The 24,868-nt window shown below is 44.5% G+C and overlaps 1 long non-coding RNA gene across 1 annotated transcript; it reads left to right on the forward strand.

Annotated features, from left to right (window-relative positions):
- Positions 1–6,793: 6,793 nt before the first annotated feature.
- On the forward strand, positions 6,794–8,436 carry LOC146767238 (uncharacterized). Its single transcript, XR_014955342.1, has 3 exons — positions 6,794–7,309; positions 7,388–7,830; positions 7,911–8,436. It is a non-coding gene; the product is annotated as an uncharacterized LOC146767238 (long non-coding RNA).
- The last annotated feature ends 16,432 nt before the right edge of the window (positions 8,437–24,868 follow it).

The following is a 24,868-nucleotide window of genomic DNA, read 5'->3' on the forward strand; positions in this document are numbered from 1 at the left end:
CCAAAGAACCTTTAAAAAAAAAAAAATCCCTAAATATTCCTAAGAGCTTTCAGAACAGCTTCATAATCCTTAAAACACATCAATAAGACCCTAAAAACCAGCGCAGCGAGGGAGGCTGGAAGATGCGAAGCCGCGCTCCCGGCCCCGGGCGCAGCGCGGCTCCGGCAGGAAAGCGGCTCCTCCGGCAAGCAGAGGCGGCGCCGCGCCGGGAGACCCCCGCCCGCTGCCCCCGGCCTGGCGGGGCCGGCACCGCGCCCGGGGGGCCCCGGCGGCGCCCGAGCCCCGCGCCCGGAGCGGCGGCACCGGCCGGCACCGGCCCTGCCCGCGCCGCCTCCCCCGCCCGCCGGCCCGGCCAAAGCTCCGCTCGGCTCCGCACGGCTCGCACCGGCACAGCTCCGGCGGGCCCGCGGCAGCCCAGCCGCGCCCAGCTCCCCTTCCGCCCCGGCCAGCCCCGGCACTGCCGGCAGGGCTCCGCGCCGGACCCTTCGCTGCCGGGCCAGGGGCAGAAGAAGCGCCCCGAATGCAGCGGCACAGCCCGATCCCCGCCCTGCCAGCGCTGCCACGGCTGCAGCTCCCTTCCTCTGAAGCCCCGACACTGATGCCACGCTCCGGCGCTCACCTCACCCCAACGAGGGCACAGAAATGTAGGCTTCCCTTCAATCGCGTCCCCTAGAAGAGAAGAAAAGAAGCGGCTTGCCTCAAACGATGGCAAAAGGGGGCTTTTTACCTCAGTCCAAACCCCTTAAAAGGCGGGACCACAGGACTGCCCCCTCCAATTCAACCTCAGGAGGACGAAATTTCAAAGGGAAAGGAGAAAAGTCCCCGCTAAAAAGGCGCACCGGCTCACCTACTGCTTCTCAGCACAAAGGTTTGTCCCTCGGCTCCTCCTTTGAGCAATGCTCCACGTACCCAAGTGTGTATCCAGGGGATTCCCCGGACCCTGTGCGAAGCGCCCACCGTCCTTCCAGGAGACAGCCCCAGGAACGCCCCATAAACTCATCTTTTCCAGCAGCTCCGTGCAAAAGCCAGCAGAGGCAAACCCTCGCCCTTAAATAACCTCCCCCCCCCCGGCAGGACACGCCCCTCCTCATCATCCTAACAGCTCACACCTGGGGCTGCTCTGAGCCCTCATCATCTTAACAACTCACACCTGGGGCTGCTCTGAGCCCTCATCATCCTAATAGCTCACACCTGTGGCTGCTCTGAGCCCTCATCATGCTAACAGCTCACACCTGGGGCTGCTCTGAGCCCTCATCATCCTCACAGCTCACACCTGCCGCTGTTGCCGCCCTCCAACAGCGTCTCTCCGTCTCCAGCACACAGCCCACTTCTCACAGACACTGATCCAACAGAAAACTGCTACAGGTGTTGGCTTTTCTTAATGCACCTGGTTACACGATTAAAACACATACATGCAGTGATGGTCATTGAGAGAAAGCTTTCCCCTGGAGAAAACAGTCCTTTTGCCGGCACACTTTGACACACCATGGCAAAAAACAGAATCTGCACCAACTCCTAAGACCCCTGCCGAGGAACCCAGCCCTGCCTGGGACACCCAAAGCAGCAGACCTCGAAAAAGGAGGGGAAAAGTCAAGCTTGGAGGGGAAAAAGAGGATAGAAGTACAGCAGCCTTTAAAAATGCCTGCACGGAGCAATAGTGGGAACCAGTCACATTGCTTCTTTCCTTGCTTTCTGTGATGACGTAAATAGGAAGTAAGAACACCTTAAACAAAACGCAAGAGCTAGGATTTGACAGGTATTCATTTTGGCAGGCAGCATGACAAACGCCTCTTCCGGGACTGAGACGCCTTTTGGGGAATGGCAGAGAACGGAGGGAAAAGTTGCCGGGGAGCCCTTTCTGTTCCCTTCAGCTCCTGAAGCTGCTCCGCTGGTTTCAGGGCACTCGCTTGGTTCGTTCATAGAGGAAAAGGCTAGGCATGATTTTCAGAACTACTGCCCGTCCCCAGCCAGCTTCCTACGTTCCTGCACACAAATGAAGGGATAGAGAGATGGCTCATTTCCAAATGCGTTTAGTTTTAGAATCCTATTCTTTACCAATAGCTGTAAAAACGAAACACTTGCCAGGTTTTAGTGTTATACGCACACCCCTCCCAGGGAATTTTGGGGCAGCTTTGGGTTACTCTGCGGGACGGCACCCAGCGTGGCCCCCTCCCCTCATTCGCCACCCACCCGCTCCCCCACCGCAGTGTGCATCCCTCTCCTGGGGACCTTGGGGTGCCCCAAATGGCATCAGAGCCCCGAGTCTTCAGCCCCTTTTCCTGACCCCCGAAGAAGGCACAGGGCAAGTCCAACTGCCCCGGAGAGCAGCCAAAAGGACTGTTTTCTCCAGGGGAAAGCTTTCTCTCAATGACCATCAATGCACGTGTGTGTTTTAACCGTGCACCCAGATGGATTAAGAAAAGCCGACACCCATAGCAGATTTCTGTTGGATCTGTGTCTGTGAGAAGTGGGCTGTGTGCTGGAGACGGAGAGACGCTGTTGGAGGGTGGCAAGAGCGGCAGGTGTGAGCTGTGAGGATGAGAAGGGCTCAGAGCAGCCCCAGGTGTGAGTTGTGAGGATGAGGAGGGCTCAGAGCAGCCCCAGGTGTGAGCTGTGAAGATGAGGAGGGCTCAGAGCAGCCCCAGGTGTGAGCTGTGAGGATGAGGAGGAGGGGGCGGCTCCTCCGGTGGCTGATTTAGGGGGTTTTCCTTGCAAGGCTTTTGCATGGAGCTACTGGAGGAGGAGTTTATGGGAGGCTCCCGGGGCTGTCTCCTGGAAGGACAGCGGGTGCTTTGGACAGGGTCCGGGGGATCACCTGGAAACCCACCTGGATACGTGGAGCCTTGCTCAGAGGAGGAGCCGAGTGACAAAGCTTTGTGCCAAGAGGCAGCAGGTGAGCCGGTGCGCCTTTTCAGCCGGGACTTTTCTCCTTTCCCTTTGAAACTTCGTCATCCTGAGGTTGAATTGGAGGGGGCAGTCCTGTGGTCCCGCCTTTTAAGGGGTTTAGACTGAGGTAAGAAGCCCCCTTTTGCCATCGTTTGAGGCAAGCCGCTTCTTTTCTTCTCTTCTAGGGGACGCGATTGAAGGGAAGCCTACATTTCCGTGCCCTCGTTGGGGTGAGGTGAGCGCCGGAGCGTGGTGTCAGTGTCGGGGCTTCAGAGGAAGGGAGCTGCAGCCGTGGCAGCGCTGGCAGGGCGGGGATCGGGCTGTGCCGCTGCATTCGGGGCGCTTCTTCTGCCCCCGGCCCGGCAGCGAAGGGTCCGGCGCGGAGCCCTGCCGGCAGTGCCGGGGCTGGCCGGGGCGGAAGGGGAGCTGGGCTGCCGCGGGCCCGCCGGAGCTGTGCCGGTGCGAGCCGTGCGGAGCCGAGCGGAGCTTTGGCCGGGCCGGCGGGCGGGGGAGGCGGCGCGGGCGGGGCCGTTGCCGGCCGGTGCCGCCGCTCCGGGCGCGGGGCTCGGGCGCCGCCGGGGCCCCCCGGGCGCGGTGCCGGCCCCGCCGGGCCGGGGGCAGCGGGCGGGGGTCTCCCGGCGCGGCGCCGCCTCTGCTTGCCGGAGGAGCCGCTTTCCTGCCGGAGCCGTGCTGCGCCCGGGGCCGGGAGCGCGGCTTCGCATCTTCCAGCCTCCCTCGCTGCGCTGGTTTTGAGGCGCTCCCGAGGAATTTTTTGGGTTGTTTTCTTTTGTTCGTAGTTGGTGTAGGAGAAGGGTCACGGTGTACTTGTTGGTTGTTACGGTTCATGGTTCAGGTGCTGTGACAAGGGTTTTTTTGGATTGAGTTGGTTGTTGGATTTTTTTTTTTTTGTGTGATATGTTGGATGTTTTGTTTTGATTATTTTCATGTTGTGAAAATATAATTGTAGTTATCTTCTTAAAGGATATGTTTTTTTAAGGTTTACACTGATTTTTTTGGGTCGTAGCATGAAGTACAGGGTTGGTTTTTAATTAGGATGTGGTGGCTTTTATTAGCATGAATATGTAGTGTTAGTTTTGGTGGGCTTGAGGTAGTGTGCTGTAGTGAATTAGTGAGGTTTTTTTTTAATCTTGGTAATTGCATTTTTTAGATTTTCCTATAGTGGTTTTATTCATTTGGTTTGTTTAATTGTTGTGGACGTTTTATTGTTACCGGTAATTTGGGACTTATTGTTTGTGGTTACATTTCTCTTTTGGTGATGTGTTTATTTCTAGGTGGTATTTGTATTTTGATGGTTTGAGGCATTATGGGTTTATTGAGTTAGGAATAATTTTTTTGTTGTTACTGTATTTATTTGGGTTTTTGTTTCAGTTTGATGTATTTGTTGGTTGCTTTTTATCAGTGTTTTTTTTAGGAACTTGTGTATTTATACAGTGGATTTTTTTAGGTAGCTATTTATTTGGGTGCTTCTCTTTTTATTGTCTAGTGGTTTAGGTTTTTGTTAATCTCCTTTATTAGTTTGGTTTTTAAAGCTAACTTAGCAGAATGCTGGCTAATCTTTGAGTTAGTGTAGAGGTATGGTTTTAATTTTTAGCAGCTTTCAGGGTCTGTTGTAAGGTTTGAAGTTTAGTAAGTTGGTTGGACTTCTTTTTCTAGTGGGTTTTGTGATTTGTTTTGTGGGTTTCTCTAGGGCTGTTTTTTATTTTTGTTTCATTTTTGTGATGTGTCTCACTGACAACTGTTAGTGAAAAGAGTGTAGTGTGGGGTTGTTTTTGCTGGTAGGTAGTTCTATGGTGGTGTATTTTTAGTTTCTGTTGTTTGTTTTTGGGTTTCTTTTGTTAAAGTTTTCATTTTGGGGTTAATTTGTAATTATTTTTAAGGTTTTAGGGCGATTGAGATTTTTTTTTATATGGATGTCCTGTATGATAACAGTTAATTTATTTGCTTTATGTGGCATTGATGGAAGGGTAGAGGACATTTTTGTATAGAATGTGTATTTTAATCATAGTACTAAAATAATACCATGGTAAGAGGGGCTGTGTTTTATTGTTTGTTTCTGAGGTGGTTTGGCATTTTCTTATAAGTTGGGGTTTTTTTTTGTTGGCTCGTGGAGCCATTCTGGCTGTTTTTTATTAAATTGGTGGGACTTTGATGCTTTTTGATTTTGCTTTCTTTTTTTTTTTTTTCTTTTTTGTGGTATAATAGTGTTTTAGAAGAATTTGGATGATTTAAAAAATATTTTTGTTATACTTTTCATCTAATGTTGTTGGATTATTACAGATGTTTTGGAGCTTTATTATTTGAAGTTTCATTTGGATGAATTTATGCTGGATGGTAGGACTGTGTTTTTATTTTTGGGGCAGTTGGTTGTAGGTGTATTGTATGTTTTTCAAGTGAAGGTAAATCGAGGTTTGTATTTGGTTGTTAGAGGAATGGAGAAAAATGTTTTGGTGATGTTAACAGTGGTGTGTTTTTTTGGGGTTTTTGATTTATAGTAAGTCTGGTACAGTAGTGTTTAATGGTGGAGTTCTTTAAGGTATGATAGTTTATAGTTAATTCTTATTGGTTTTAGATTTGTGTGTAGGTTAGAGGAGGTTATTGAAGGGTAAGTGGGTGTTTTAGATGAGTTTTAGTGTTTCAGTTTATAGAGCATTTTTTGGATGGGAGTTACAGTATTTTGAGTTGTTTGGTGTTGCTGGTGATGTATTGTTGAGGTGGTAAGAAGTATTTGTTGGGTTTTTTTAAAGAAGCTTTATTGTAGATAGTTTTAGATAGTTGTGGTGGGTTGCTTGATTGTTTTATGTTTTTTAGCCTTTTTGTAGTTATTTGAAATATGTTAGAGTTTTTTGCGTTTATTGAAATACTTGATTTTGAGGAAGTTCCTGTTTAGAATGTATGAATTTTTCTTGGCTTAAAATAAAAAATTTATATTCTAGTTATAGTGAGGATTATTTTTCTTTTCTTACTGCTATATTTTGTGATATTTGTGTTAGGTTAGTAGTAGGGATAGCTTTACTTTTATACGTTGAAACGAGGGTCGTGCGTACTGGTGTTCATAAAGGTTTAATATTTTTATGGTTCTGATGTGTTAGGTTAATGAATTTATAACGTTTACAAGACCTTTTTTTTGTTTTTATTTCAATACAGGCAGGGTTTTCTTAGTTTTCGGGATTTGTTTGGCATAGATTTTAGAGGCGTTATTGAGGGGATAGGACAGGGTGTCTCTGTTAATCTATTTGGCAATTTGGATACTGGATAAATAAAATTAATATTTTGGTAGAATTTTTGGGTTTTGTTATTTTAATTATTTATGAATTTGTGTGCCTGCAGCTGTAGTGTCTCTGCTGCAAGTCTCAGTATCCCTTCATGTTTGTGTGCATCAGGCAGTCCACTCGTGTACCAGCGAGTCCCCCCTGCAAGCGGCCGCAGAGCCGCTCCTTCGCTCTCCTGGGAATTCGGGGAGCGGCACACGGCTCTGCGACGAAGCCTTGATCTTGGTCACTTGAAGGTGGCACCAGGGAGCCTCAGGAGCGGCCGAGGAGTTGCTGTAAGTCGGGGAACTACTAGTGAGGGGGACCAGGGTCCACTCGAGTTTTGGGAACGCCACCTCACCTCGCCTGCTCTTCAGCCAGGCAGACCCTGCCAGGAGGGCGTGGGCGAAGCGTGCGGCCCGAGGAGCCCGGCGTTCTCAGGAGAATAATGGTGAGCAGAGAATTGCTCAGTTGTGGCTGCTGTGCGGCTGAGATCGTGCAGTGATGTTTGGTGTTCTCGATTGTAGCTGAGCACGGGACCACAGCCCGGTGACCATAGGACATTCCCCGCTGGCGAGGCAGCCTCCATTGCCAGGCGACATGGATTCTCATCCCCAGATCCTGAGAGATAAGTGGAGGGCTAAGGCCCACAGAGGGGGTGAAAGCGGGGTGCTGGGAGGGCATTTTGAATGAGCTTTGGGGGTGGGGATGTGCAAGAAGTGTCCCCTTAGGCCAGCTAAAGGGAAAGTGTCTGTTTTGATCACAGTGCTGAGGTGCTCAGGGCAGAGCAGTTCTGGTGTGTGTCCTGTCACTTGTCTCTGGTGCACTCTGTGTTCTTTGGGTCTCTCAGCTCTTTCTTCTCCTCAAAAGCTCTCTCTCCCTGTCCTGTGTCACGGGTGTCTGCACGTATTTGTCCCACAACTGCTCTGCCCTGCTGCATAGCCTGTAATAGCACAAGTCCTGGGGACTTGAAATTTGTCATTTGCAGGGTGTAGTTGGGCTCTAGATTGTATGGGGAGATTGACATAACGTGTTTGGTGATGCTAAGTTGTCCTGCAGCCGTTTGATACTAGTCCTAACTTCCTTTCAGATGCTGACAACTCCAATCAGTGGCAGAGAGCCCCAGTCCTGGGTGAGGGTGTTGCCATGATCAGGTCAGTCATTGTTTGCATTTGCAGGGGCAGCCTAAATGGTGACTGTGTTACAGCAGTGTTCTTTGCCTTTATTTTTAGGAGGTCCAGGCAGATAGCAGCAGTCAAGGCCCTGTGTGCCAGGTGAGCAGTGGACCAAAGCAGTTGTTTTTGCTCAGCTTTTAGTTTTTGGTGGAACTGTAAGCATCCACTGTTGTTTGTGTGCTTTAGGGAATCCACTCAGAGTACTTATACCTCTGTCTCCAACTGGCTGATGGACCGGGTTTCATGCACGTGTGGTCTTGCCAGAAGCATTACAGGACCCTGTGACAGAGCTTTCCAATTTTGCATTTCAAGGACCCTTCCTGGTAACCCACAGGAATGGGCAAGGAGTTGTGGTGAGGCAGGGAAGAGGAGCGAGGGTACCCTCAAGTTGCAGCAATGCCATGTCACCTTGTCTGCCCTTAACCTAGGTGTGCCTTGAGATGACGGTGTCAGAATCCAAGCGCGCCTGAGGTGTGTGGCCCAAGACTTCTTGGGAGACGGTGAGTAGCAGAATTGTCAGGTTCTGGCCCATGTGCTGTTAAGGTAGTGCGCTGACATTTGGTTTTCTTTCTCTTGGCAGAGCAAGAGATAACAGCCTGGTGACAACTGGAACTTCCCAGACAGGCAGGAGGCCTCGTTCTGCACCTGATGGGGATTTGCATCCCCAGATATGTGCAAGATAAGTGGAGAGCTACAACCCACAGAGGGGATGGAAGAGGTGCCGGGTTGGGACTCCCCAGGAGGGGTTTTTGAGTCAGTTTTGGAGATGGGGATGTTCAAGAAGTGTCTCCTAAGGCCACCTAAAGGGAAAGTGTCTGTTTTGATCACAGTGCTGAGGTGCTCATGGCAGAGCAGTTTTGGTGTGTGTCCTGCCACTTGTCTCTGGTGCACTCTGTGTTCTTTGGGTCTCTCGGTCCTTTCTTCTCCTCAAAAGCTCTCTCTCCCTGTCCTGTGTCACGGGTGTCTGCACGTATTTGTCCCACAACTGCTCTGCCCTGCTGCATAGCCTGTAATAGCACAAGTCCTGGGGACTTGAAATTTGTCATTTGCAGGGTGTAGTTGGGCTCTAGATTGTATTAGGAGATTGCCTTAATATGTTTGGTGATGCTAAGTTGTCCTGCAGCCGTTTGATACTAGTCCTAACTTCCTTTCAAGATGCTGATGACTCCAATCAGTGGCAGAGAGCCCCAGTCCTGGGTGAGGGTGTTGCCATGATCAGGTCAGTCATTGTTTGCATTTGCAGGGGCAGCCTAAAGGGTGACTGTGTTACAGCAGTGTTCTTTGCCTTTATTTTTAGGAGGTCCAGGCAGATAGCAGCAGTCAAGGCCAAGTGTCCAAGGTGAGCAGTGGACAGAAACAGTTGGTTTTGCTCAGGTCTCAATTTTTGGTGCAATTCTAAGCATTTATTCTTGATTTTGTGCTTTAGGGAATCAACTCCGAGTGCGCATACTTCTGTTACCAACTGGCTGATGGACCAGGTTTCATGCCCTTGTGATCTCGCTGGAAGCATTACAGGACCCTGTGATGGAGCCTTCCAATCCTGCATTTCAAGGTCCCATCCTGGTAGCCCTGAGGGAATGGCCAAGGTGTTGCGGTGAGTGGGGAGGAATCAAATTCCACTCGTGTTTCAGCAATGCCATGTTGCCTTGTCTCCACTTAACCCAGGTGTCCCCTGCAATGACGGTGTCAGAATCCAAGCACGCCCAAAGCGTGAGGGCCAAGAACCCGGGCATTCTGAGGAGGATGGTGAGTAGCAGATTTACCAGGTTTTGGCTGATGTGCTGTTCAGATTGTGCATTGATGTTTAGTTTTCTTTCCCTTGGCAGACCAAGAGGTGACAGCTGGAACTTACCAGACAGGGAGATGGCGTTCTTCTGCACCCAACAGGGATTTGCATCCCCAGATATGTGCAAGATAAGTGGAGGGTTATGACCCACAGAGGGGCGTGATAAGCGAGGTGCCAGGTTGGGACTCCCCAGGAGGGGTTTTTCAGTCAGTTTGGAATTGGGGACGTCCAAGAAGTGTCTCCTTAGACCATCTAAAGGCGAAAAGTGTCTGTTTTGACCTTAGTGCTGAGGCATGCAGGACAGAGCAGTTCCGATGAGTGTCCTGTCACATGTCTCTGGTGCACTCTGTGTTGTTTGGGTCTCTCGGTCCTTGCAGATATTCTTCTCATCAAGAGCTCTCTCTCCCTGTCCTGTCCCCTGGTTTGTCACATCCTGTCCTGTGTCACGGGTGTCTGCACGTATTTGTCCCACAACTGCTCTGCCCTGCTGCATAGCCTGTAATAGCACAAGTCCTGGGGACTTGAAATTTGTCATTTGCAGGGTGTAGTTGGGCTCTAGATTGTATTAGGAGATTGCCTTAATATGTTTGGTGCTGTTAAGTTGTCCTGCAGCTGTTTGACACTAGTCCTAACTTCCTTTCAGATGCAGACAGTTCAGGTCAGTGGCAGAGGGCCCCATTGTTGCGTGAGGATTTTCCCATGATCAGTTCAGTCATTGTTTGCATTTGCAGGGGCAGCCTGAATGGTGACCATGTTACAGCAGTGTTCTTTGCCTTTATTTTTAGGTGGTCCCGGCAGATAGCAGCAGTCAAGACCCTGTGTGCCAGGTGAGCAATGGACCAAAGGAGTTTTTTGCTCAGCTTTTAGTTTTTGGTGGAACTGTAAGCATCCACTGTTGTTTGTGTGCTTTAGGGAATCCACTCAGAGTACTTATACCTCTGTCTCCAACTGGCTGATGGACCGGGTTTCATGCACGTGTGGTCTTGCCAGAAGCATTACAGGACCCTGTGACAGAGCTTTCCAATTTTGCATTTCAAGGACCCTTCCTGGTAACCCACAGGAATGGGCAAGGAGTTGTGGTGAGGCAGGGAAGAGGAGCGAGGGTACCCTCAAGTTGCAGCAATGCCATGTCACCTTGTCTGCCCTTAACCTAGGTGTGCCTTGAGATGACGGTGTCAGAATCCAAGCGCGCCTGAGGTGTGTGGCCCAAGACTTCTTGGGAGACGGTGAGTAGCAGAATTGTCAGGTTCTGGCCCATGTGCTGTTAAGGTAGTGCGCTGACGTTTGGTTTTCTTTCTCTTGGCAGAGCAAGAGATAACAGCCTGATGACAACTGGAACTTCCCAGACAGGCAGGAGGCCTCGTTCTGCACCTGATGGGGATTTGCATCCCCAGATATGTGCAAGATAAGTGGAGAGCTACAACCCACAGAGGGGATGGAAGAGGTGCCGGGTTGGGACTCCCCAGGAGGGGTTTTTGAGTCAGTTTTGGAGATGGGGATGTCCAAGAAGTGTCTCCTAAGGCCACGTAAAGGGAAAGTGTCTGTTTTGATCAAAGTGCTGAGGTGCTCAGGGCAGAGCAGTTCTGGTGTGTGTCCTGTCACTTGTCTCTGGTGCACTCTGTGTTCTTTGGGTCTCTCGGTCCTTTCTTCTACTCAAAAGCTCTCTCTCCCTGTCCTGTGTCACGGGTATCTGCACGTATTTGTCCCACAACTGCTCTGCCCTGCTGCATAGCCTGTAATAGCACAAGTCCTGGGGACTTGAAATTTGTCATTTGCAGGGTGTAGTTGGGCTCTAGATTGTATTAGGAGATTGCCTTAATATGTTTGGTGCTGTTAAGTTGTCCTGCAGCCGTTTGACACTAGTCCTAACTTCCTTTCAGATGCAGACAGTTCAGGTCAGTGGCAGAGGGCCCCATTGTTGCGTGAGGATTTTCCCATGATCAGGTCAGTCATTGTTTGCATTTGCAGGGGCAGCCTGAATGGTGACCATGTTACAGCAGTGTTCTTTGCCTTTATTTTTAGGAGGTCCCGGCAGTTAGCAGCAGTCAAGGCCCTGTGTGCCAGGTGAGCAGTGGACAGAAGCAGTTGTTCTTGTTCAGGTTTCAGGTTTTGGTGCAATTGTAAGCATCCATTGTTGTTTGTGTGCTTTAGGGGATCCACTCAGCATATGCCAAGCCCCTGTCACCAACAGCTGATGGCCTGGATTTCCTGTGCTTGTGAGCTCTCGGGAAGTATTGCAGGACTCTGAGATGAAGCCTTGAAATTTTGTATTTTAAGATTGCATCAGAGTTGCCTTTGGCAATGGCTGAGGAGTTGTGGTGAGACGCCGAGGTAGGGAGGGGGAGCCAAGGTCCACTTAGTTTTCAGCAATGACTAGTCTCTTTGTCTCTTCTTAACCCAGGCAGACCCTGCGATGATGGTGGCAGCCTCTGAGCCTGGCCAAAATGTGCGGCCCGAGCGTTCTCAGGAGAATGGTGAGTAGCAGGATTGCTGGGTTTTGTCCATTGTGCAGCTAAGATCATGCAGTGATGTTTGGTGTTCTCGATTGTAGCTGAGCACGGGACCACAGCCCGGTGACCATAGGACATTCCCTGCAGGCGAGGCAGCCTCCATTGCCAGGCGACGTGGATTCTCATCCCCAGATCCTGAGAGATAAGTGGAGGGCTAAGGCCCACAGAGGTGGTGAAAGCAGGGTGCTGGGAGGGCCTTTAGGATCAGCTTTGGGGGCAGGGATGTGCAAGAAGTGTCCCCTTAGGCCAGCTAAAGGGAAAGTGACTGTTTTGATCACAGTGCTGAGGTGCTCAGGGCAGAGCAGTTCTGGTGTGTGTCCTGTCACTTGTCTCTGGTGCACTCTGTGTTCTTTGGGTCTCTCGGTCCTTTCTTCTCCTCAAAAGCTCTCTCTCCCTGTCCTGTGTCACGGGTGTCTGCACGTATTTGTCCCACAACTGCTCTGCCCTGCTGCATAGCCTGTAATAGCACAAGTCCTGGGGACTTGAAATTTGTCATTTGCAGGGTGTAGTTGGGCTCTAGATTGTATGGGGAGATTGACATAACATGTTTGGTGATGCTAAGTTGTCTTGCAGCCGTTTGACACTAGTCCTAACTTAATTTCAGATGCTGACAGTTCAAATCTGTGGCAGAGAGCACTAGTCCAGGGGGAGGGTTTTCTTGTATCTTGTATCTCTGTCGGCTTACGTTGTATGCACTTATGTTGCACCTACCTGTGTCAGCTTCTATTGTAGGTGTGTATGTTGCGCCTACCTATGTTGCCTTATGTTGTTTGTGCTTATACTGTATGTACCTACGTTGCCTCATGTTGTTTGTGCTTATACTGTATGTACCTACGTTGCCTTATGTTATATGCACCTCTGTTGTGGTAATTATGATCGGAGCTGCCTTGCCCGGGCACATAGTCACGCTCAGGTAGAGCAGTTATAAAGCTTTGCCGTTCATCTGTTCTCTACGGGGTTTGGGGTACAACCCTGATGGGCCCAGAGTTGGTATAGCTCCTAGCTCTCAGATAGTCAGTCACTGACCGCCTCCCCTTGTCTCGTAGGTCCCCGGGTCCCTACAGAATTTCCTGGAATCTACCATTTGACATGGAGGTCCTGCGGTCAGAAGAAGCATTTAAGCATATTCTTCAGTGCAGCGTTTCACGTAAGGGTGGCAGCCAGCGTGTCAGCAGAAGAATGTGTGAGAGTGTGACTGTCTGTGTCTGTCTGTGAGAGTTTGTGTGTGCTTGTGTCTGCAGCTGTGTGTGTGTATGTGTGTGTGGAGCAGTTCCAACCTTGTGTGTATGGCCTTTGCCTTTCAGGGGGGGTTTTCATCAGGCAGGAGGATTTTTTGGGAGTCTCCGGAGCGAGTTGCCATGAATGTGAGTTTGTGCGTAGCGCGAAGGGGGCGTGCACGTCGGCGGAGCGTTTTGCGCCGTTTTTGTTCCGGGTGTGTCATAACAATAAAAGCGTTGTGGACTTTTCTGAAATGGAGACACGGTTATATTGTGTCAATATGTATTTGGCTTGTATTACATTATATTGTTCTGTCTTTGCAGTTGTTCCTGTCTATTGATGTATTTTGCTGTATGTAAATTGGACTTGTACTTGTGTGCCTAGGTATGATGTATTCTTTGTTGTATTTGTCTCTGTACTTGCATTTGTATACGTTGTTTCCCTGTGTATTGCTGAAGTTTAAATTAAGGGAATAAAGATTAATCAGCCCTAATAATGATGCCTCTTACCCTCTGTCCTGCCCACCATTCATCTCCTGTCTTTCTTTGGTGTGGTTGAGTCGTATCATTCTCACCCTTTTTCTCCCTTTGCCTCTTACTTTCCTCTTTAGTCTATTCCTCACTTTATCCTTCCATGTGTAACTCTTTGTCTCTGGCTGTGTTTTCCTTTGTTTCCATTTCTAACACATCTCTATGTTTCTCTAACCCTATTTCCTTCTCACCCTGTCTATTTTCTTCCATTCCTCTACATGTATTTCCCCATGTCTCTTTGTCTCTTTCAATCTAGGTTTCACTATGTTTTCTTCTTTTTTTTCCTCTTTGTCAGCCTTTGTCTTTCTAACACTTGCTATCATTGTCTTTGTCTCTGACCCTTTTTCCTTTTCTGTCCAACTTTAACTTTTTTGTCTAACTCTCTATTTCTTTCTCTCTTGAACCCTACCTTGTGTTCAGTCTCTCCATTTGTTTTCCTGTAGGTTTTCAGCTCTATTTCTTCTTTTTCTTGTCTCTCTATTTCCTTTTCTCTTTCATTTCAAGTGCTTCCTTTTGTTTGTCTTTCACTCTTTTTCTCTTTACCCCACCTTTCTTTCCTCTTTCTCTGCCTTTCTCTTTCTAATCTGACTTTTTTGGTTTTTCTTTTTATCTCTGACTCTTATTTTTCTTGCTTTGTTTTCTTTCTTCTTCTCACTCTCTCCTCTTCCTTTTCTTCTCAGTTTTTCTTCTCGCTCTCTTCTCTTTCTTCTCGCTCTCTTCTCTTTCTTCTCGCTCTCTTCTCTTTCTTCTCACTCTCTTCTCTTTCTTCTTCTTCTCCCTCCCTCCTCTTTTTCTTCCTCTTACTCTCTCCTCCTCACTCTCTCCTCTTTTTCTTCCTCTTACGCTCTCCTCCTCTCCCCTCTTCTTCTTCCTCTTAGGCTAAATACTTGTATCAGACATTTTAAACAGCTCTCTTATACAGAAGTGAATACATTAAAAGAGAAAGGGAAAGAAAATAACTGGTAATATATTTCAAAAGTCAAACCAGTATTTAATTTCTGCATCAAGTATTGCAATCAAAGACACCTAAAAGATTCACCTTTCCATAAAATCAAGGTTTTAGTTATTGAGATGGTGGTTTACTTATTTAGGTGGTTGTTTTTTGTCCTTCTAACAGCTTGTGTTTTTAACTGTTTAGTCCATCAGCAGACAGACACCCTGTCCATCTTAACACAGGCTAAAATGGCCATAAAAATAGTGCAGGTGATGACATTGGTTAGCAGTCTTTTCTTCTTCATCATCATCATCTCACATTAACATAGAGAGACGAAAGGCACAAGGAATTCAAATTATTAGCTTTGAGAACTGAAATAAAAATCTTCTTTCCACAATTAGCCTACATATAGTGGCATTAGAAATACCACTTTAAGTTCTGAAAGTACTGGAAGGAATTTATACCCAAAGGATCCTAATTCTTTGGTAAGTCAAAGCTGCCATTTGTACCTGTGAACACTATCACTTGGAGAAAATGCAACACTTAGGAAGAGTTTTAATTGTTTTTTTTCATTACTTGACTGTGTCATTTTTTCTGAAGTTTTTACAGCTTCTTGCATTCAAATGAAGGAAGATTAAGGCTGGATGGTTAAGGTTGTAATGCAGCATTTCAAAGTAATATTTGTGAAGATGTACTAGAAACTGCATTGCTTAGAAACCTATTATTTCAGTAATCCTTTCTCAGAACTTCACAAAGGTCCTTTTATTGTGTCTCTGATAAATAAAATGTGATTTCTATTTAGAAAGAATTAAGGTAGTGAAGACTAACTAGAGAAGAACATGCAACCTTATAGATACTGAGGCAAAAAATAAAGCAAAATGGTTAGTTGCTGGTTCCAACTGGTATTTTTAAGTCTGTATGGCTAAGCATCTCTATCTTAAATTTGTGATCTTTCTGCAATTTTGTATTTATGGGGCTTATGCCTGTTCAGAGTAATTAGTGTCATTTACATTAGAACAAATACTGAAATACAAAAAATGAAAAGTTATTGGCAAATGGGATACAGAGTAGCAAATCTGGAAATTAGACACTGCTGATATTTATCTGTAATGAAATTTGGCATAGGACCAGCAATAGCCAGAAGTAGGTAGAATATCCTGTGATACAGCATCTGAAATTCATCAAAAGCCCCCCTCCAAATTACCTTCGGTATTGTAAAAGTTTCCATTCTTTTTATTATTTGTACTTTATTAGAGGCATCTTGTCAGTACTACTTTTTCTTAGCCTTATCCGGAGATGCTTTCTTATGTCTGACTCCTGAAAGTCTCTGTGCAGAACCAGAGTTCTGCAGAGCTTTTCCCCCTGTATTCCTTCCCTTTTCTGTCTTCCCAAAAGCTTTTGGGATTTTGGCTTTTACACCATAATTTACTTAATTGCCTTTTCGTGTCAGATAATTCTTATGCATATAACATCTCATTTTTAACTACCTGCTTGGTATTGCTACAACATCAAAGAACTTATAAAATTATTCTTTGTTCCCTTATTAGATTTTTTGCTTTGTCCTTACAGAATCTTCTCTGATAAATAGAAGTGGTAGTGCTTTTTATTTACTGCCTTAATTTCCTGTAATAAAAAAACACTCTATGTTCATTAATCATTCAACGACAAAGGATATTCTGTATTGGAGCCAAAATTGTATACGTTTCTAAGCAACTACAGCATTTTGCTTTATTTTCTTAAATCTGTTTCAGAGCTTTGATCAAATTGCACTCTCCAATTGTTTTCCAAAGGGTGTAATAAGAGAAAAAAATAACCATTTTTATAACGAAATTTCAAGCCAATAAAATCCTTAAAGTAAATTTGATTCTGTAAATGAGGACTAGGAAGAGGAAGGTCATAAGAAGTTGCATCATCTGAGTTTAACCATCCCCTTAGCACACTGATCTAAAACAGGAAAAGCGTATGAAAAACTGCAGAGGTGTCTTCTGAGAAGGTATATGCACATTTCACATACTTCTTGTTCTGTATCTTTCTTCTAAACAGTGATTAAAGCAGCTCCCAGTAGAGATCTGTAACAAATTCATGAGCAAATCTGATAAAACGTGTCTTTGAGTAAACTGTGAACCTAACCTGACAACTAAGATAACTAGTTTGTCAGTTGATCTAACCACACCATTCTTTTCTCCTGTATCTGGTTTCTTTTCTTCAGAATTAACCCAGTACTTTCTCTCCCATCGTGTTTTACAAACAACCTCCCTATCTGCTTTTTGTGCCCTATGAAGCCAAGAGGAGCAGTGATGCACAGGAACACTGAAACTCCAATGTCTGGTCAACTAAATCTGGATGATGCTCTTTAGGAGCAGCAGAATGATTTTCTAACTGCAAAAACTGTTATAATACCACTTATTTAAACTTGATTTCCTGTTCACTTGTGAATTGATTATTTGACCTTAAATTGTTATGGTTTTTTTGACCATAAAGCCAGTTCTGATTTGCTGAGTTGATGCAGTAGAAAATACTTATATTTACATGGTTCAGCTGTTCGCAGGTAAAGTTGCATGATTCAATAGCCACTGGACATGCTGAGTTCTGACAGGCATGTTAAAATTTTTCTAATATGTGGGAACTCAAAATGTCTCTTAGACATTTTTAGAGGTTCCAGGCCTTGGTCAGAGGCATTCTAGACCCTGGCAGACAGCTGAAAAACAGCTGTGATTTTGAGTTTGAGCCATGGAATGAATTGCCAACTTTGGAGGTGGAACAAGCAATCACAAAAGGTTAGATAGTATAGTAAAAGTAGTTACAAAGTAGAGGGGAAATTTCTTTAGTATTGTACAGGGGGGTTTTAACACATGTACATGGGGGTCAGAAGTTCTAAGATGGAGGAAAGTGGGCTGATCCTGTTCTTCCTCCTTCTTTTTCCTTACCTCCATGTTCTTGGTGATGTTGGCACTCACAGATTGGTTTAGAGTAGAAAAACACTTGGCAACGTAGGTAGTAGGTATTGGGAAATAATTGTAAACATGTTATACGTAATATATCTTATAAAAGATAGCAGCAGCCCTGGGCGGAGAGGGAGATGAAGAAGACAGCAGATCGAGAGGATGTCAGGGGGTGTGTGTGCCTCTACCCAGGCCGCTGATCAAACAGCCGCAGTCCAAGAACATAATCTGTTAGATAACTAGCAATAAACTGCCTTGAGACCGAACAGCTAAAGCCTGCGGAGTTTTTCTTTGGAAGCACGGGTTGGAGGAGGAATTTCACCACCACATGAGACCCCAGAGCAAGGCCGGGGTTCTCACAGTAATAAAGATGCACCCTTTGTTTATCCACCTTTGTCATTTATACATCCAGCTGTGAAGCTCTCCAGCTTTGCAGTGCTGTTTACTAGGACAATTGAATACCATAACTTCCCAAATTTTGTGTACGTGACCAATCAATATGCAGATTTTATAGCCATAATTTCACACACAGACAATTTGTTAATCGGGCTGCATGCTAAGCTGAGGAAAGCAACACAGCAAATAGTTTTTGCTTTTTGATAGTTTCTGCCATGTCGAGCTCTCATTCTGTCCATTGGTAATGATTGTACCTCTCATGGGAGGAAATCTGACGGACAAACATACAAAACAATCCACTATTTGGCATAGAGGGAACTAACAACAATAACAGAAGTTTAATATTTTGCTTTCTTTGTCACCTAAGGGGGTGGAAAGTATTCTAGTTCATTGAGTTTATATTCTGCCACTGATCTTTAGCTGAGGGACACAAAGATCTATGTGTTATGCGTGTTTGCATATTTATGTGTTTATATATGCATGTAGATATAGACATATAAAAACACATAAATACACACAGGTGGGGGTGTATGTATATGTATGTATTTATATATATATGCCTGAGGTCATATGTGTGTGGGATTCAGTTTGTGTTCTGTTAAACCCAGCCCTCTGTGTGTGTGTGTTTGCACCTCGTCCACAGGAGCTGGTTACAGTCCTGGCTATTGAACTGTTGTTGTTTTCAAGCTGTAATTTATTTGGTAATGATATACAATGTTTCACAGTGATAAGGAGTCAATAATGAATATGTTATGCTTTAACATCATAAAGACATCCTTAGGAAAAAGTCCCTGTCTTTCTCCAACAGTGATCCATATGGTGTGCTACTAAAAGGAGAAGATCTCTGAGTGAACAAATGTGAAATAGTACAGACTTAATCTTTATTGCTCTTTTCCTATCAAGATAGCCTTTGTTGTCTGGCCTATGAAGACACTGCAAGACTACTCACTCATACAGCATTGTGTTATTGTTCACTTTTATTTTCTCTAAAGCAGACCGGGGTTGTTTTTTTCTTTTTCCTTTGCATATGTCTTAAGAAGTTGACCTTTAGCTTTACTAATGCAATTAATAGTTTTTGCTTCCTATCTCCTATAAATGATGTTGGTGAAATAGGTCACCTGATTTCATGTTCTAGTAGGTACAGTCAGAGAAAATTCTGGCTATGTAAATTATCATATTTAATTAGCATTATTTCTATCCTCTTTATTACACATTTTGCAATACTATTGATTGTTGGACCTAGAGTATCTTTTGTCCTCAAGCCACACACCTAGAAGTCACCTAAATCTTCATTTTTTCTGAGGATAATTCAGCTTGGAATAATTTTTTTTAAATCTAGATTAAGAGTAAATAATTTAAATGGAAGTTTTGACAGGACCACACGTATAAGGTTTTGAAGTATTTCAAGACTACGAAAAATTGCTACCCTGTCATCTGACTTTTTAGTCTTTATCTAAGACATAAACCACGTGTTTGTTTGATGTTTGATTTTTTGTCATAAAAGGAGTAGGTGCTTTATCAATAGACTTTATTTTAATCAATACTGCCTTGATTATTCCCTACATGAATCCAATTTTTATTTCTACTGTCTAGAGTGAGAAAATATGAGAAAGAGTTCCCCACATCAAATCCATCTGCATCATCTCAGAGGCTGCCTTCTGTAGCTTAAACATGACTAAACCCCTCCCACTGTTACACTGGAGTCTTGCTGACTCAAAACTTTAAAAAAACCTTGTAGTTTTCACTCCATTTAAATGTGTCACTTTTAATAGCAAAACAAGTAGAGAAATTCCAATGTGAACTCATTTTAGAGCAATGACCAAGTATTATGAATATTTGACTGTATTTAATCTTTCAGCTCCTTTTCTTATTGCATCCTTAATCCTACTCCTGAAGGGACTTGGATTTAAATACAGTAGAATTTCCAGTGTTGAGCAAATCTCTGGTTTCATACCTGAAGATCTCCTTAGTTCAAAAATCCACTTTGTAATTAATTTTATTTATGCTGTGCAACTCTGCTTTCCCAGATATTAAAAAGCATATTGGCAAAGAATATGACATTATTTATTGAATAAAATGACAGGAAGTAATGCAGCAAGATTTTCTGCCTTGAGAGTCACCTGACTTCTCCATTCAGTGACTTTATATTCCTATTCAGGGATTATTATACCTAAGAGATCCAGAGTATAGCCAAGAGAATAGTAATAGAGAAGTTCTAACTGTAATGCTGATTTTCTACTGTTTGTTACTATTTCCTCACCCATAAAAGGCACTTGTAATTAATTTTCTGTTCCCTAGGACCACCTGTAGAAGTAAACTTCACTATTGGTGATGAGATTTAAACACGAAGAAAAAAAGCTGGGTAAGTATGAAGTTGTTAAACTCGCTGTCACAAGACTGTATTGTTGAAGACTGTTACAGGGATGATGGGAGTCTGGGATAAGTTTAGCTATGAAAACTTATTTTCATTTCATTAAGTAGGCTTAAAAGAAGACCCAAATTGGGTTGGTTTTTTGCTGTTGTTGTTGGGGTTTTTTTGGTATTTTGGTTTTTTTTGGGGTTTTTTTTTGGTTTTTTTTTTTGAAAACTGAATATTTTTGGAAAAAATATGAAGTAGTTATCTCTGACATTTCTATTGACAGGTTGCCAAGACATGTCTGGGGTATCGTAATGATTCAGCATCTCGTTTGGAAGCAGCAGAAACAGAGACAAGCTTTCAGGTATTCTCTTCCAGAGTAATTTTTGGGGTTTTACTAAAAAGTCTCATGCGATTCAGTTACTTAAAGTATACTTACACATTCTTCACCAAGTTCTGTCTCAAAAGAGAAGACTACTTAATTCAGACTTTGACTGTGTCTGATTGCAATTGATCTGTTCAAAATGATTTCTGGCTGGTAACAACTTGCAAACTATGAAATATTTGGAAAGCTGGTAGTCAAATGAATTAGTAGTCAAATTACTTAATTTGACAGTGTGATGTGTATAGCCCTGGAAGCAGGAGTAAGGAGAGTTATCCAAAATAATTAAATATTAAATACCTATGTGGTTGTTTTCATACATATATACATAAAATATGCAGTGATATGAAGCTGTATGTAGCATCAGACTTGTATGGTTTTGCACTGTGAAGGTTGTTAATGATGCTTTCTTAGAGATCAGGACCCTTTTCTAGGGACAATTCCATTGCCATGGAATTTTAACAGACTTTTTTATTTCTGTTTATGTATATATGTATTCTATACACCATGTTTTTACCTTTACAGAAGTTTCACAGCCCTCCATGGACTAAACCTGAAGATGAAAAATCACCTGAAAAAAAAGAGAAAAAAATACGAAGAATCAGTTAGTACACCAGAATAAAAACTCTAAATGCTACTAACCTACATTGAAAAATGCCAATCACTTCTGTTTTCATGTTCTGCTAGCACAAAGGCATGAAATGTCCCAGGTTTCTAAAGCATGCGTTTTTCACTATTCTATGAATGTCTGTAGTCTATAACAGACCATTTAGTACCTTCCAGCAATAATCCAAAATTGATGTTTGAAGAAGTGCTTTGTAAAGCAGTCCAGTTTTTGAACTCTTGTTCTACCTTATCAGTAATTGTATACTATAAATTACCTGTTTTGTAAACAACAGTCATTCTCAAGTATATTTCTCACTGTTTTATTTCATGTAATTTTGTGGCAGATTCGGTTCTAATATTAAGAGGCAGTCAATGTGGAGGGGGGGGGGAAGATATCTGTGTAACCATATTTGAAGTACAATCCTTAAGTGCAACTGCAAAAAGACAACTGTGTGTGTGTGGGGGGGGGGTCCATGTATGCTTACCTTTTAGTAATTCCATCTCAAATCTACTTACTTACACAATAAAATATGCTTATTGTGTTCTTTCTTTCCTCAGTGCTATCTTAACTAGTTCATTTTTGAACACTGAAAACCTGACAGAATTGGATTTTAAGGGATGGAGATGGAGAGAATCATTACTTTAAGGATTCAAGCAAAAAAATGTGCAGGTGGTACTGAGTTACAGTGTCATAGCTTGGATGGCAGCCGTGGGAAGTCGGTTTCATCCCTTGTGTTTGTGCTGATCTCGACGGGATGGAATACACTTCCAAGGGGAAAGCCCTGTTTGGTCCACTACAGTTGGCCTTTGATCACTCCATCGGAGGATTGATTGGAATCAGCTCTGTCACTCATAGATTCTTTTCGTTTCTCCTTAGTCACACTCTATGACAAGAAAGCAAAAAAGAAAGGGAGAAGAGAGAATGTTTTTCTTTTTTGGGTGCATGTCATTATTGGTCTAATTTAAGAATTCATATGCCATATCTTTTTGAGATGCAAATCTTTCAGGAATGGATGCAATGCTATCTATCCCTAGCAAGAAGTGTCTTAAGCATTTGTAACTTGTAAACTTCCACCTTTGTCTTAATGCACACCTCAGCACATTTTCAACTAGATTTGAAGTAGTTATAATAATTTACTTTGTCTTGCTTTGTATCAGTTTAAAAGCAAATAGACAAATCTTTCATTTGACTTAGTGATGCTCTGTCTTCAGTTTTAGCATTTAAGACTTTACCTCTCCTTCAACAGTCTCCTTCAATACCTCCTTGTCCTTGCTGGTGTGAAGAATGCATATTTTATGATTGGCTTTTCACAAAGGCTATAATGAATATTATAAGTGTAATGTTAGAAAGTTATGCTGTGTTCATTCGCTTAAGTAGTGTGTTAAATACAGTTTTAGGTTCTAACATAATGTTAAAATAGAGACTATGTAGGTGGGGAAGTTTTTTTTTTAGGAATGAGATACTTACTTCAAAGAACACCTAAATCTTCCAAAGGAGAGGAATTTATGGCTTCTTATCAGAAGAAGCTAATTTCTTCAGGCCTTACTCGAAGACACCAAGGGATTAAAGGGAACAATTAACATACAACAAACAGAGTTTCTTGTTTAAAATAGAATGCATTCATGACCATAAAGGATATATAAATATGCAACAAGTATATTAGTTTAAGGGTGATTCCTTTATTCACAAGTCATGCTTTTCGTAACTTAATGTCCGAGAACATCCGGACGTCCGTAATTCTTTACTTTTTTTATTGTCTTGTAATTGTCCTAACTCTAAGCTTTAGTACTCTAATGATATTATTATTTTTATAGCCATTTTATTATTATTAAACTTTTAAAATTTTAAAAACCAAGCGATTAGCGTTTTTTTTTCACACTGGTATGAGTAATCTTTCACCCTGACATTTTGTATGTGCTCCTCTACTCAAAGATAGATAGTTGCAGTTTCTCTGCCTCGAGAAAACACAGTTTTAAAAACTAAAAAACCTCATGAGCTGACCAAATGATGACAAAGTACGGCTTAAGACTATCCATGTGAAGAGTCAAAAGACATGAAATCATGGCTACAAAGTTTATTTCTCTTGATTTCCTGATGCCCCTGGAATGATTTGGGTCTCAGGAGGCACCTGGGAGCCTCCGTTTGTGTCCTGGGCGGGGCCGTGGCTCTAAAAGGGGTAAAGGCTGGAGGAAGGGGGGTCCGGGGGGGAGAGGAGCAGGGGCTGGGATCGGCGGTGCCCTGGGCGTTTGCATCTGGGAGCGGCCGCCTGTTTCCCGATGGGAGCCCTGGAAACGGAGCTCGGAGTCCGTGAGAGATGCGAACGCTGCAGCTGGAGCGCTGAGAATGGAGGCTCTGCCGAGAATGTCGTCTGGTGAGTCTCCCGATGTCCCGTAGCTAATGCTGTGCTGGCACCGAGTCGCCTCATTGCGATTTAAACTCTCTTGAAAGACGCTGAAATTACAAACTGGACTACAACATGCGCGCGGGGAGCTTCGTGTCCCTAAGGAAATGCTTTAGGGATGTGCAGCTTCTGAGCTGCAGCAACAATCCCCGCTCCCACAGAAACCTGCTGGGCCGTGGTTCTAGGGCAAGGGTGCCAGAAATGTGGCACCTTCAGTGCCACCCTAACAGGGATTTCCCTGGGAGCTCTCAGGCTCGGGAGGAAATGGTGTTCCTGCCCCTCTGGGAAAGCAGGGAGCGGGATCGGTGCTGCAGCTGTGTCTTTTTCCCGCTCTCCGCAGCTGTTCCAAGGATGCCCTGGAGTGCTCTGGCTCACGGCAGGATAATCGATCTGTGTGCCTGCGTGCGCAGCTGGGTCAGTCACTGGGCTCCCGTGGAACCCCTGAGGTTGGAAAAGCCCTTCGTGCTGCTGAAATGGCCCCAGGACAAACCTTCCCAAGCTGGAAGCAAAGCCAGGGGCAGGGAGGGAAATCCAAGAGGGTGGTGGGAAGGGCTTTCTCCCAGCTCTGGACGCCCTCAAGGCAGGGGTGATTTCTAAGTGTTGTTAAATGCTGCAGCAGCTCTGTCCCTACGTGAGAGCTGCCTCAGCTTGGGCGAGTGTGAGGATGTCCAGCTCTTCCTCAGGGCTTGGAGCACGGCAGGGTGCAGAGCTCAGGTTAAATCTTGTTTAAACACTTTTAATATCAAAATGTGTTAAAACAGAGACCGAGGAAATAACACACGGAAGTCTGTTGCAAGCTTAGGTACCAGCTGCCTTTATTAAAGATCCACGTTGACGGATGTTTTGTCAGACCACTCTGAGGCCAGAATGTGTCCCAAAAGCTTCACTAACCCCTTGTTCTTCTGCTGGTAGGGCAGCGTCTGACCCCAGGTCTCGGGGGCTGCGTGGAGATTCCTCCCTGGAGCAGGTTCACCCCGTGAGGATGAGCCACAGAGGTTCAGTTCTTGGAGCAGGTGAGGATCTCTTTTACTTAGTAATTGCTTTTGCTGGTTTTAATGTCACAGCTCCGGTGTTCCTTCAGGCATTGTGCCCTGCAACAGCACTCGCAGCTCCTGTGCTGGGCAGGGAGCAGTTCTGCTGTGGGAAATGGACTTGCAGAAAATTGTCAGAGTTTGACAGGAGGTTTACATAGTATTTATCTGAATGGAAAATTTGAGATAAGAAACGCTGACTTAGAAATGCCATGGAATAGGACATTGAGAGAGATAAATCTTCCTCGCACAACGCACCAGTTTATCAGATTATGCCCTTTTCTGACCCAGAAATAAGGCAACTGAGAAGTGTTTTTAAAAACTTTTATTTCATTTTCAGTCTCACGTGAAGGGTGAGACAATACAGATGTTATAATTCATGCCACCGCAATCAGAAGCCAACTATTTCCTAATTACAATACATTATAAGCGTTTCTTGGCCTAT

Source organism: Lonchura striata, chromosome 5 (assembly GCF_050655825.1).
Source record: "Lonchura striata isolate lonStrDom1 chromosome 5, ASM5065582v1, whole genome shotgun sequence".
NCBI lineage: Eukaryota > Metazoa > Chordata > Aves > Passeriformes > Estrildidae > Lonchura > Lonchura striata.